The 13350-nt window shown below is 40.7% G+C and overlaps 1 non-coding gene across 1 annotated transcript; it reads right to left on the bottom strand.

The window, feature by feature from the left end:
• Positions 1–219: 219 nt before the first annotated feature.
• On the bottom strand, positions 220–326 carry LOC145117958 (small nucleolar RNA R71). Its single transcript, XR_013712949.1, has one exon. It is a non-coding gene; the product is annotated as a small nucleolar RNA R71 (small nucleolar RNA).
• Positions 327–13350: the final 13024 nt, after the last annotated feature.

The raw sequence follows: 13350 nt of genomic DNA, 5'->3' as shown, positions 1-13350 counted from the left end.
GAGGATGCGTACAGGCACATTGACGAGGTGTTGAAAATTACAAATTACTTCAATGTACCAAATGTTACACAAGATGCAGTGTTGTTAAGGATGCTTCTAGTTATGTTTAAAGGAGAAGCAAAAGATTGGTTGAAATCACTTCTACCAGGAGCTATCACGACATGGGCAAAACTAAGAAACGAGTTTATTCAATAGTTTAGTCCACCTTCAAATATTTCCAAATTAAAGAAAAATATATAGAATTTTCAATAATTCGATGAGGAGTCATTATACGAAGCATGTGAGCGTTACAGGGGAATGTTATGAAATTGCCCTCAACATGACTTGAACGTGCATTAAGAAATCTCCATATTTTATGATGGAATCAATGTGAGCACCAAAAAAACTATTAAATTCCCAAGGACCTATGATGAAGAAAGCTCCTGCTACTAACAAGGGTCTTATTGATGAATTTGCAAAGCATTAAAGAGAGTACCACAACCTAAGGGAGGATATTACTAGAGGAATATCAAATGGAGATGAAGGTCAATATGGCATTGCTTCAATAATTGCAAAACTCAACACCGTATATAGAAGAATTACAATGATGAGACAATCCATTCACGCATTATAAGTTGGGTGCCCCAATTGTAGCGGAGCACATCTTACAAAGGATTGTGATTTAGATGAAAATAGGTATCAAAAGGTACTTTGGTTCAAGTTAGTTGGTTATCGAATTATAATGTGACTAGTTATCTTGATCGATTTCCTAGTACAAATAATTAATAAACAACTAACACAATGATCATGTAATTAGTGAACACATAATTAATTTAATATATTCAGATTATGAATGATATGATCTAGTGATTTCTCATCAATGGTAATGACAGTCATTCAAAGCATAACATAGATATCTAAGCTCTCTAACACAACCAAAGTCATAGATTAACATTACATAACCCTAAGATTTGATCAATCTCTAGTCCTAAGAGTTTAATGATCATAAACTAATTAAGATTCAAGTTAATGTAATTAGATTGGTCCTCTTTCCTACACATAAATTAGCAATAGGCAATAAAAATCATAACTTTAACATGATAGGTGATGATCAATCAAACCCAATTAATAACCAAACTAATAAAATCCAAAATCATTGAAATCAACACATAAAATCAAGTTTCATCTACTCCAAATGAAAGTAGCAGGTTTTAACACCTGAATTCCAAAAGTAAACACACAAATATAAACAATTGGCATGCTAATCATGGTCAGAACAACAAACCGAATGATTCCTATCATGAATCAGCTCTTGAATCATTTTAGATCTTCACTCCATACCAGCTTAATGGCCCTCCGGCTGCCTTCTAGACCCTCAAAACAGCTTCTCTGAGGTTTATTTTCATAGGGAATGAATTAGGGTTGAAGATATATCATTAGGGATAGATTTCAACTCTATTTATAGGTTTCAGCATCGACACGACATGGAGAAAGGCTTGCCACGCTGTGGGAGATGGTTTCTTTGCATCCACGAAATTTCATGATGCATTCACACCGTGAGAACTGGGAATCAGAATTTGGCATAAACACAAAAGTCGTCCAAAATTTTGTCTAGTTTCCATAACATATTGAATCTCATCAATCGGAGTTACGAGTCATGAGATATGTTCAAAACACTGATGAGGGGTCAAGTTGTCTACCAACATCATTTTTGGTCTTTTTCAGCTCTTTAATCATTCTTTTGCATCACAACTCCAATTTTAACTGTAATTGAATATTTCAAGGTATACTAAGTATAATATATCTGTAAATATAACATTTTTATTGAAATATATTAACGATGATGGCCTAAAATACTGTAACACCCCGTTTATTAAATAAATAAATAAATAAATAAATGGATGAATGTATAGTAGCCCTAAAATCAATAATTATATAGCAGGGTGTTGGTCTCGAGGAGCTAATTGTCATAATTTTAGAAGTTGGGGGTTACAAGTGTAAGTTTCGGATTGATTTCGTAAATAATTGTGAAGGAAGGGACTACTTGGTAAATTATTGGGACTTAATTTGAAAGGATTTTGGGAGGCTAGGGGTCGAATGGTAACTTATGGACTCCATTTGAGAATAATTTGTAGAGGAGGGGCTGTTTGGTAACTTTTGGGCTTAAAATGAAAAGAATTGTGGGAACAGGGGTATGAAAAGTAAATTATGGCTCTTGGTTTGCAAAGATGTTTATGGGGAGGGGCTATTTCTGCCATTATGGCAAAGATGTGAAATGGACGGGTATTTAACTGTTACCCTCTTATTCCAAACCCTAACCCTAATAACATGTTCAGCCGCCACCTCCACCTTATGCCTCCTTCAACTCCGGCGCCGTCACCACCCATCTGGTCCGTTCTCCGACCAGCTAGCAGCCACCAAGCAACCACCCGACCCCCCTCCCTTTGCGATCGATCGAAACTGCATCCAGCTTCCGTCATCAGCCGACCACGTTATCGCCGGTGTGAACCGTCAGCCTCAGCCGCCGCTGTTGTTGCCACCCTTGACCACCGTTTGCAGCCAATGTCGTGCCATTGTTGCAAGTTGTGCTTCGTCCCTCTCGTGGTTGGTGACAACGAGTACCAAGATCGGAGGTCTTCTTCTTCTTCTTCTGTTTTATTCCGCCATCGCTAGTGACCTCCGCCACCTTCGTTTCAACGATCTCCGCCACCATCTCCGGTCAATAACACAACTGTTTTTGCTTCCGTTGAAGACGTGTGTTGCTGCGTGATTGGGAGCCAAAAGAACCCACCGCCACCACCGTGAGGTGGTGGCTGCCGTCTCAAAACTATTGTTGTCGCCTCCGTGAGCCACCAGGTGGGTGGCTGGGGTGCATTTCGCAAATCAGAAGCATGTATGTGTGTTTTTGATTCAGTGAAGTACTGTGTGAGTGTTTATTTGGTCGGAAAAGGCATCACCACCACCGTGATGTGGTGGCTGCCACCACGTGCCACCGCCGGCCACCACTAGGTGGCTGTGTGTGTGTTTATCTTTGGTGTGTGTTTATTTTTGGGTTGTAAAATGTAACTAGAAGAAGAATAATGAAATAAAAACTCAAACCACCACCGTAGGGTGGTGGCTGCCGCCTCCTACCGCCACCAACCGCCGCGTTGGGTGGCGGTGTGCTTATTTGTGTTTGGATGTCATTTGGGATGCTTAGACTCGATTGGACTAGAAACCATAACCACCACCGTGAGGTGGTGGCCGCCGCCATGAGCCAATGTTAACCACCATTACCCGAGGTGGTAGTGGGTGGTGCCCGATTAGTGAAACTTTAATGAGCCTAGCAAAACCCTAATTGACCTAAGGAAACTCTAATGGGCTTAAGGAGTTGATTTTGGGCCTATTAGGCTAAGATGGGTTGGAAACCCTAATTAGGGTTTGGAAAACCCTAATGCAACGAAACCCTAATTTGGGACTTATCGGGACCGCATCGGAATTATTTAATGAATTTAATATATTAATTAATAATCATTTGCGATCAACATAAGTCAATATTGGACTTAATGGATTAAGTCGTTAATGGGTTAAGTAGGAAAACTTAACCCTAATAATCATTTCATGCAAGAAACCCTAATTTTAAATTGGGCCTTGAGTTGGGCCTTTCCATTCGGCTTTGGTAATTGGATTATTAATGGGCCATCCAAGAATAATCATATGGACTAGAATATGTTGATGGGCTTTAGGGTAAGGGCCATATGAGGGGTTGGGTGGGCCATAATTGGGCCTTCATGATTATGAGATGTTGGGCCATTAGAAATGCCAAATGTTTGGACTGGACTAAATGCTTGGGCCTTTGATTTAGACCATGTAAGTGTTTGGGCCCAAATTGGAAAATTGGGCCATATGTTGGGCCTTGATTCACAGATTGACCTTTGGGCATTTGGAGTGGGCCTTGACCTTGAATGAAGCTAAGATGGGGGTAAAGTAGTCTTTTACCCCAAGCATGGACTTATGATTTTTGTGTTGGGACCCAATTATTAATTGGGTGATGTTTGATATTGACAGTTCGAGAATCTGTCAACCAGCAGCTGGGATTGTGTCTACGGGACTTCAGCAATGTGAGGTGAGTTACCTTGCAGTAGAGGTGGGTCTATGGCCACAATGCCGGCCCACCATTAGGAGTTATATGTTAGATGATTGTCTTTGTGATATGTAAGGTCCTAAAACGGATCTTTACCAATGATCAAGCAATCAAACAATCACAAGTAATCAGAATATGAGTAGAAGAAGAAGAGAAACCGAGCTTGCATATAGCTGAAAAACGTCTGGTACAACTCGATATAACTTGACCGTGAACTCTGTGGAATCAAAAACTAACAATGACCTAGACAACCTCTATATATAGGAGACTTAGACCGTAAACAGGGTTTACGGCCGTAAACTCATCACATGGCTGTAAACAGCTAAACAACTCACAAAAACATAATAAAGACTCAAAAGTACTATTACAATGAAAGCCTAGACCAAACCACTAACTGGACCCTTCAATCTCCCCCTTGGTTTGGTGCTAGCTTGGACTTAGTCTTTATCAACCACCAGCACGTCTGACTTTCCCATAGCTCCATACCACATTTCTTTTCTGATAATTTCAGCAACCATGGCAGTGTAATCCTTAGCAGCAGACTCAAAGATGTCTTCAGCGACCATGATATGATGATGAGAAAGCTGATGTATATCCCACTTCCCGAACGGTAGCAGATCTCTTTTGTCATACAAGCGAATACATCCATGTTCAAGCTTTATGACAGCGGAGGCCGTAGACTCATCAAACACCCAGTAAAGCATGGACTTTAGAGATCCATCTGGATGATTCTGAAGAATAGGAATCTTCTTAACTTGATCGGTAGCAGGCCACATCACAGTCCGAAGAGGTTGATTGGTTTTAGGATCAATGACACTTGGGTATATTTTGATAATCGACTCTTCAATCTTCATTGAGGGAAAGTCCTTTGCCACTTGATCTTCCAAAAATAACTTGAAATGTGTCGCCTTGGGATCATTTGACAGATTTGCAAAAGGAGCCTTAGATAACTCTGTAAGATCAACCCTAGTCCAAGAGTGGAAGTTATGAGCATCTTTATACAGTTCGGTATTGCCACTCTTTCTTCTCACGATCCACATATTTAGATTGTCGTGGAATCCCCATGAGATAATTCCTGACCTGTCACCATATACATCCCTGAAGCGATTCTCTCCAAGATCTGTAACGGTGATGTTAGGTTGATCCCCAGGAGCATTTTGATCCGAGATCCTTTTGAACAAAAGCTGACCCTTCTCAGCAGACTTAGCCAGTTTGGCACGTTTCAAAGCCACAACATTCGGAGCCTGTGCCAGTTCTTTATCAAAACGATCGACAACTTGAGTTGTTCTTACAGGTGGAGGAACTATGGGAACATCCTGATTAGGAATATAGATCCTTGGCTCATCGACAGACGTCTTAAATTTGTCACCAAGTTCTTCTTCCAGCTTCTTCTTTAAGTCATAGTAGCTGGCGGTCAACAGACCAAAGTGAGTCTGAAGATCAGTGATCTGCTTAGTCTTCAGAGCTTTGTCTTCCAGAAGATCAGCGACTTGAATGTTGAGCTTGGTGTTTTCAGTCTGAAGGTCAGTAACCCGAATATCAAGCTCTATATTCTTCTGATTTAGCACGTTGATCTCCTTCTGTAGTCCAAGAATAGTAGGATTCTCTTTTCCAGAGTTGCCTTCCCCAAAATATATTCCTTTACCACGGGAGGGAGGCGTTGAGAATTGTTCTTTAGCCAAATGCATGGCCAGCCTCACTGAAGCAGCATCATGATCGGGCCTGGGAGGAGAAAATCCTGTGGGGAAAGAAGAACCACCAGCATCATAAGTGGTGCTAGGACCTTCATTGAGAGGTTCTGATGAGACAATTGCAGGAGTGGTTATCGGTGGAGTTGAAAAGCCTTGAAGTGGACCAGGAACAAGAATTCCCTGTCTTGTGTCAAGTCTTCTTCTTTTCATGGGAGGTTGAGAGGTTTGTGTTGTTGTGCGATCACTCTCAAGTGGCTCAGATGTAGGTGAAACAATATCAAGGGGAGGAATCCCTGATACTGTCACCATAGGAATTGTTGTTTCTGCCACTTGATTGGTAGTAGGAGGCGTGGCTTCAAGAACGTCTTCAGTTTCCCGTATCTCCGTTGCTGGATGAGCAACATCACTGGTATTGTCAAGTAGCGTGTTGAGGTTTTCACCAGACATGAAGTCTTCATTACTTCCAAAGTTTAAAGGAATTTCATCCTTATCGAAACCAGTAATATCGAGGTCTTCATACAAATCAGTCTCAGTCCCACTCTTTGAAGACCCTTCATTGTAATCACTTTGGACCTGAACTGATGTCAGATCATGTTCTTTAGCCACATGTGCATTAAGAACTGGAGTATCTTCTTCGTCAGCATGAGCCGACACTGTGATGACATCATCTTCCGAAATTACCTTCTCTGAAGAAGTAGGCTCAGAGGATACTTTATCTGACGTTCCGTGAGACTCGGAAGATTCATTTAGCTCAGCAAATCTTCCGAACTTCACAACAGGATGCAATCCTTGGAAAACGACCTTGCCCTTTCGATTCTGCTTTATAAGCCCAACAGTGTGAGGACCTAACGACTTCATATCTAGGGTATCTCCCTCCTTGACCATCTCCGGAAATTGAATATTGATGAACAGTTGGATGAACCTAGGATACAACAAGAAAGAATCCCGAGTATCCCGGGTTATTGCGTTGATGTTTACCACAAACTCATCTAAGATAAACTTCGAGAAGTTGAAGTCTATCCCTGTAGCTAGTGAAACAATGGCTCCAGTGTTCCTTAGCGAGATTTCATCAGCTCCAGATCTTCTGCCCGAAATGCAGCTAACAAATACATGAGCCAAGAATCTCCAGTATGGTGGCAGAAGCTTTTTCACAGTGGGAGGAAAGATGCCTTCGTACCCCATCTTCTTGAGAACCTTCTGGACATCTTCAATTCCGATCTCAGTAGGAAAATCAGGTTGATCATCAATCAACAATGCTTCTCTGATGAACTGCTCAGTAATCACAAGTTTGCATCCTTTCACAACAGCTTCAATAGTAACTGCTCCATCGTTGTCTCTTTTCATTTTTGCAGTCTGCCAGAATTCCCTGATAATTTTATGATAGACCACGGGGTTCACAGTGATAGCAGAAGCCAGGCAGCATTCTCTTAGCCTGTGGATCATCGACCTGAAATCTCCATGAGCAGCAGGAGGATCAGCCAGTACGATGGCCAAATTGTGCATGTCAGCAAACTTCAAATTTGCCATTTGTTCTTTGAGATGATCTGAACGATTTTGCAAAAACACGAAATTTTTTTTTCGAGAGGAGAGATAGTGGAGAGGGTTTACGACCAGAAATAAAGAAAATGAGGTGGGAAAGGTTTCAGCTGTAACCTCCACCTTTTATACCATGTTCAAATTTACCTGTCTTCCACACAGTATAAGGCACAGTCCAAATCCCAAATAATTTTCAAAAATAAAACTTTTTGAGGATTTTAAAAATAAAAATAAAATTAAAATTAGGATAAAAAATAAAATAATTTCTAAAATTTAAGAATTTAAAAAAAAAATTAAATTTTGACAATTATAAAAATAAAATAAAACTAAAAATAAAAATGAGATAAAATAAATGCAGACTAAAATTTATCTCAAAAATCACTGAAAATAATTTTGTGACACTGAGATCAAAGTTGTTAGATAGCCTTAATCCACTTGTCGGTACCTTTATCTTCACGTCTTTGTTTGGTCGATCGTCGGTATTGTGGTCCACTTAAACACGAAAATTTTTATGATATATTTGGACAAGCTAAGAAAGACAAGACATTTTGATCCTTTATGCTTAGATAAAATTTCCTAGGGACCATTTAGCTGACGACGACCAGGGATATTGTTGTCCACCTAAATTAAGCAGCGAGATCTACAAACAATCTGTAAGTGTTCAATTTTAATTGTACTAGAACATGTTTCCCACTTCCTGATATGCTCCAGTGATAAAGGACTTCCAGAATACTCCTTACATCGGGTGAGCAGACAATTATTAAGAGAGAAGATAGATTTAGAATGCATATGCTATACACCCAGGTCGGATCTCTTCCAATCACGCAGAGGGTGAAACATATGACTAACTGAAGTTTTAGAGGGATTGAGAAAAAGAATGATGCATATACTGTGTACCAGGTCGGATTGTAAGTCACGCAAAGGAGATAGTATATGGCTAACAGATAGAAGGAATTGCATAGACAGAAGATGCAGAGAAATAGATTTTCATATGTTACAGTCCAGGTCGGATCTCTCGATCACACAGAGGAAGCAACATATGACTAGCAGACAGAGAGAAAGAAAATAATCTTCTACAGACCTAACTTATCGGAATTCCCCAGTCACCCCATCAATACCGGGATTAAGGACAGAATCCGCACACCAAGGAAAAGTTAATCCACAGTTCTACATACGAGTTCTTTAAATGTGACTAGTAGATTCCCATGTATATCTCCCTGCTCAACCTATCCGAGCGTTGTATTGTCAGGCTAAACGGATCTAACTAGGTCAAGATTTGTCAAGTCTATGAATTCCTTAAGTTCAACTCTGCCTAGTCAAGTCCATTTAGAATCTTTCGTTCCTACCAGCGCATCGAACACAGAGCATAGACAATTTAATTTTTGGTACGTTACGCAGACTCAGATTGCCTGTTATCACTTGATAATATCACTTCCCGTCACAACACCTACAAGCAAAGCTGTTAGCAACAATATTTTTAATTTTTTTGAATTTTTTTATTATTTTTGGATTTTTGAATATTTTCTAAAAAAATAAAACAGAAACAATATGTTTTTGGATTTTTAATTTTTCAATTTTTTTGTTTGGTTTTTGTTTATTTCTCCCTCTAAATTTGTGCATGGGTGAGAATGAAATCACTAAAATGCGCAAATTTAAACTAACCTAACCTATAACAAAAATTTAATCCTTAAAACGAATCATTTTCAAAAATCCCACAAGCACATCGAATCGAGCTTTGTTAAAAGGCTTGGTGAACAGATCCACTACATTATTAGCAGATGAAACCTGTTCTAGCCGGATGAGCGAGCGCTCATAACAGTCTCTGATAAAATGAATTTTGATATCAATGTGCTTGGTTTTGGAATGTTGTACAGGATTTTTCGTAATTTGAATCGCGGCCTCATTATCACAATAAATGGGGGTTTCTAGATAATTCAAACCGTAATCCAACAGCTGATGTTGGATCCAGATAACTTGAGAGCAACAAGCAGATGCAGCAACATATTCCACTTCTGCTGTTGAGGTTGAGACGGTATGCTGTTTCTTGCACTGCCATGACACCAGCCTATCTCCAAGGAATTGACACCCTCCTGATGTAGATTTCCTGTCAAGCTCACAACCTCCATAATTACTGCCAGCAAAAGCATATAAATCAAATTCAGAATTTTTCGGATACCAAAGACCCAATTTTGAGCTGCCTTTGATATACCGAAAAATCCTTTTGACAGCAATAAGATGTGAAAGTTTAGGATTAGCCTGATAACGTGCGCATTGACAAACTCCAAACATGATGTCGGGACGACTTGCAGTAAGATACATCAACGATCCGATCATCGATCTGTAGTGTGTCTGATCTACGGATTTGCAATCAATATCTGGATTCAACATGGGTCTTTCGGCAAGTGGTGTCGATGCAGGTTTAGCGTCTTGAAACCCGAACTTCTCAAGAATATCCTCCACATATTTAGCTTGATGGAGCAGGATTCCGGTTAAATTTTGTTTGACCTGAAGCCCCAGAAACATGGTCATTTCTCCTAATGAACTCATCTCAAACCTCTTTTTCATCACGCCCTCAAACTCTTTGCATAGCTGTGGACAGGTGGACCCGAAGATAATGTCGTCAACATAGATCTGGACTAGAATCTGATCATTACCAACATGCTTGATGAATAAAGTTTGATCGATAGTGCCACGAGAGTATCCATGCTCGATCAAGTGCTTTGTGAGAGTCGCATACCACGCTCGAGCAGCTTGATGTAACCCATACAACGCCTTGTCCAACTTGTAGACATGATTAGGAAGCTTCGAGTTAACGAACCCAGGGGGTTGATCAACGCAGATTTCTTCCTTCACATTGCCATACAAGAAGGCAGTCTTGACATCCATTTGGTAAACCGTGAAGTTCATGTAGGAAGCATATGCAAGGAAGATTCGAATAGCCTCCAAGCGAGCCACGGGAGCATAAACCTCAGTATAATCAAGACCCTCGACTTGTCGAAACCCGCGAACCACCAATCTTGCTTTATTGCGCACTATAACACTAGAATCATCCTGCTTGTTTCGATAGACCCAGCGTGTGTCAAAAGACCTTTTGCCCTTTGGTAACTCAACCAATTTCCAAACCCCGAGCTTTTCAAATTGATTTAGCTCTTCATGCATAGCATCTACCCAGCTGGGCTCATTCAAAGCCATTTCAACATTCTTGGGCTCTATTTGAGAGATAAAGCAAGAATAGAGACATGTATTGACATCTCCACTCTGACTTCTGGTTTTAACTCCATCGCCCAGCTGACCAATGATGTTGTCGATCGGATGATCGCGTTGAATTCTTGAAGGTATGTCTTGGCTGATATCATTGAGTGAAACGGGAAGAGTGTGAATGTTGAAACCTCCATCATTTGCTGATTGATCCACATTCGATGAATCTGCTACAAACTCATTAGCAATTTCTTCAGGAAAGAGTAGTTCCATAAAAGCTAGAGTGACAGCGAAAGCATCTCTAGACATGAACTCTCTTTCAACAGGAGTAAGAGGTGTAGCATCAGCATCTGGAGTGTTATTTTGAACTGGAGACTCTAGACTACCAAGTCGAACAGGTGACTCCCCCTCAGTTGGAGCAGATGACTCCCCCTCAACCGTTGGAGGTCTGTAAACAACTTCTTCGTCTTCGTCTTCAGAAACAATCTTCGAACCAGAGGAGGACCCATATGAACCATCTGAAGACACATTTAAAGATTTGAAAAGCGATGTGTAATCAAATAACCAATCAGGGCCCACTCTAGCATCCGTCTCATTCTCCTCCAACCAGCGCACGTCGAAGGATTCTACAATCTGCTTCGTCTTCTTGTTGTAAACCCTATACGCGGTGCGTGCAACATACCCTACGAAATAACAATCATCAGCTTTGGAATTGATCTTTGGGTTGGATTCCAAGTGAAGAAGGGTGCAAGGGCAGCCAAATACACGGAAATGACTGACTGAAGGCTTGTGTCCATATAGAATCTCGTACGGTGTTTTCATCTGAGCTTTGTTGATTAAAACACGATTCTGCACGTAGCAAGCAGTGTTAATCGCCTCGGCCCAAAAGAAAACAGGTAACTTGGAATCACACAGCATCGTCCTTGCAGCATCTTTTAATGTTCTATTTCTCCTCTCAGCAACACCATTTTGTTGAGGCGTGTGAGCAGAGCTGTATTGACACACAATCCCCTTTTCTGTGCAAAAATGATCAAAAACTGCATTCTTGAGTTCTGTTCCATTATCAGTACGAAGCGCCTTCACCCGGTTGTTGGTTTGGTTCTCAATCATCACAATGAACTTCTTTATCAGATCAGCAACTCCAACTTTGTTTTTGTTTTCACATTTTTCACTGTAGTCCTGCTGAATTCTCTTAAAGTCCTTTATTTTTGTTTCTAATTGGGCCTTTAGGGGTTTTTATCCTTTTCTAAGCTGATAGCCCTCATATCTAAGATCCTCTACTTCTCTACGCAATAATGCTATTTCGTTGTGAAGAAGTTTAACATAATCAATACATGCTTGAGAACAAGAAGGTAAACTTACCTCGCGTTTCTTGGGCTCGGAAGTAGAAGATACCATCAGTGCAAACTGCATCTCCATCATCTGCTCTTCAGGATCAGCTGCATCATTCTTCAAGGGAGCATCATCATTGATTTGGGCTAGGTGAGCATTTTCAGGTTTTGACATGTTCAGAGCCTGAATCTGGTCCTCCCAATCAAATGACTGAGCAACCATAGCAGTCTCACCATTGGCCACAGCACCTCCACGATTGTTTCCCACCGCAACCATCATCCTATCATTGTTCAACCTTCGATCCGGTTTTGGGCACTCACGAGCAAAATGACCTGGCTCGTGACAGTTGAAACATCGCAGCTTTCCCTTGTTGAACCCTACCTTTTTATCAGCATTCATCCCCTAGTTATTTTTCCCTGTCTTTTTAGCAAACTGCTTCGTCCTGAATACTGCCATAGCAATTTCCCACGTAATGTCCATCTCTTCCACATCTTCTGGATGAATCTGGTCCAGATCAGCAAATGACAACTGAGGTGGAAGCTCTTCAGCAACAAAAGCATTATAGCAGTTAACAAGTCCTGTGGCGAGAGCAAGATTTTCATCACTTTCCTTTGTGTTTGAGGAAGAGGCTACAACTGGCACATTGGAGGAGGGAACAGCTTGTGGAGTGACAAATGGTTGGCTTTGAGAAATAGGCATGGATGACGCAGTAGTAAAGGTTTGAATCTGAGGTTGTTGAACAGCAAATGCTTGACCTGAGGAAGAGATGATTGATGAAAGAGCATTGTTAGAGGAAATTCCGAAATTTGCAGTCGAATACGAGCTCACATGGTTAATCTCTCGCTGTTTATCATCAATATCACAAGCCTTGATGATCGCCATTGTTTCAGCAAGAGTAAGGCGATTCAGATCCTTGGTCTTCTTAATCACAGCAACATTCATGTCCCATGACTTTGGAAGAGCATTCAGTAGCTTTTTATTTATCTCGGACTTGGTCAAGAAAATCCCAAATATGCTCATCTCAGTAGTGAGAGTTGTGAATCGCTGTAGCTGTGTCTCCAGGGTTTCTCCAGGTATGTAGTTAAATATATTGAATTTCTGTCGCAACATATCCTGGCGACTTTCCTTCATGTCTTCATTTCCTTCATACACCTCAATCAAGGCTTCCCACAAAGCTTTAGCTGAAGTATACTCTCTAAAACCTTGAGCTATATCAGGAGATAAGGCCATGGTTAGAGTGGCCAAATCCCTTTCCTGTTCTTCGACTTTCTCAAATTCATCATCTGTATAGTTCTCAACTGCTTTGTCAATCACTTGTCCTTCAACCGTCATAGTAATTCGAACAGGACCCTTGATGATGCTTCTCCAAACTTTGAAGTCTTTCATTTTAATGTACTTCTCAATCCGGTATTTCCATTCAGGAAAACCATCTGCAGACAGTAGTCTTGGAATACGTGTGGTTGTGCCCATGACAGTATCCAACTCATGAAG

This window comes from Lactuca virosa, chromosome 5 (assembly GCF_052849685.1).
Source record: "Lactuca virosa cultivar CGN04683 chromosome 5, Lactuca_virosa_CGN04683_v6, whole genome shotgun sequence".
Lineage (NCBI taxonomy): Eukaryota > Viridiplantae > Streptophyta > Magnoliopsida > Asterales > Asteraceae > Lactuca > Lactuca virosa.
Note: the sequence above shows the minus strand (reverse complement) of the source record. Positions and strands in the feature narration are given on the sequence as shown.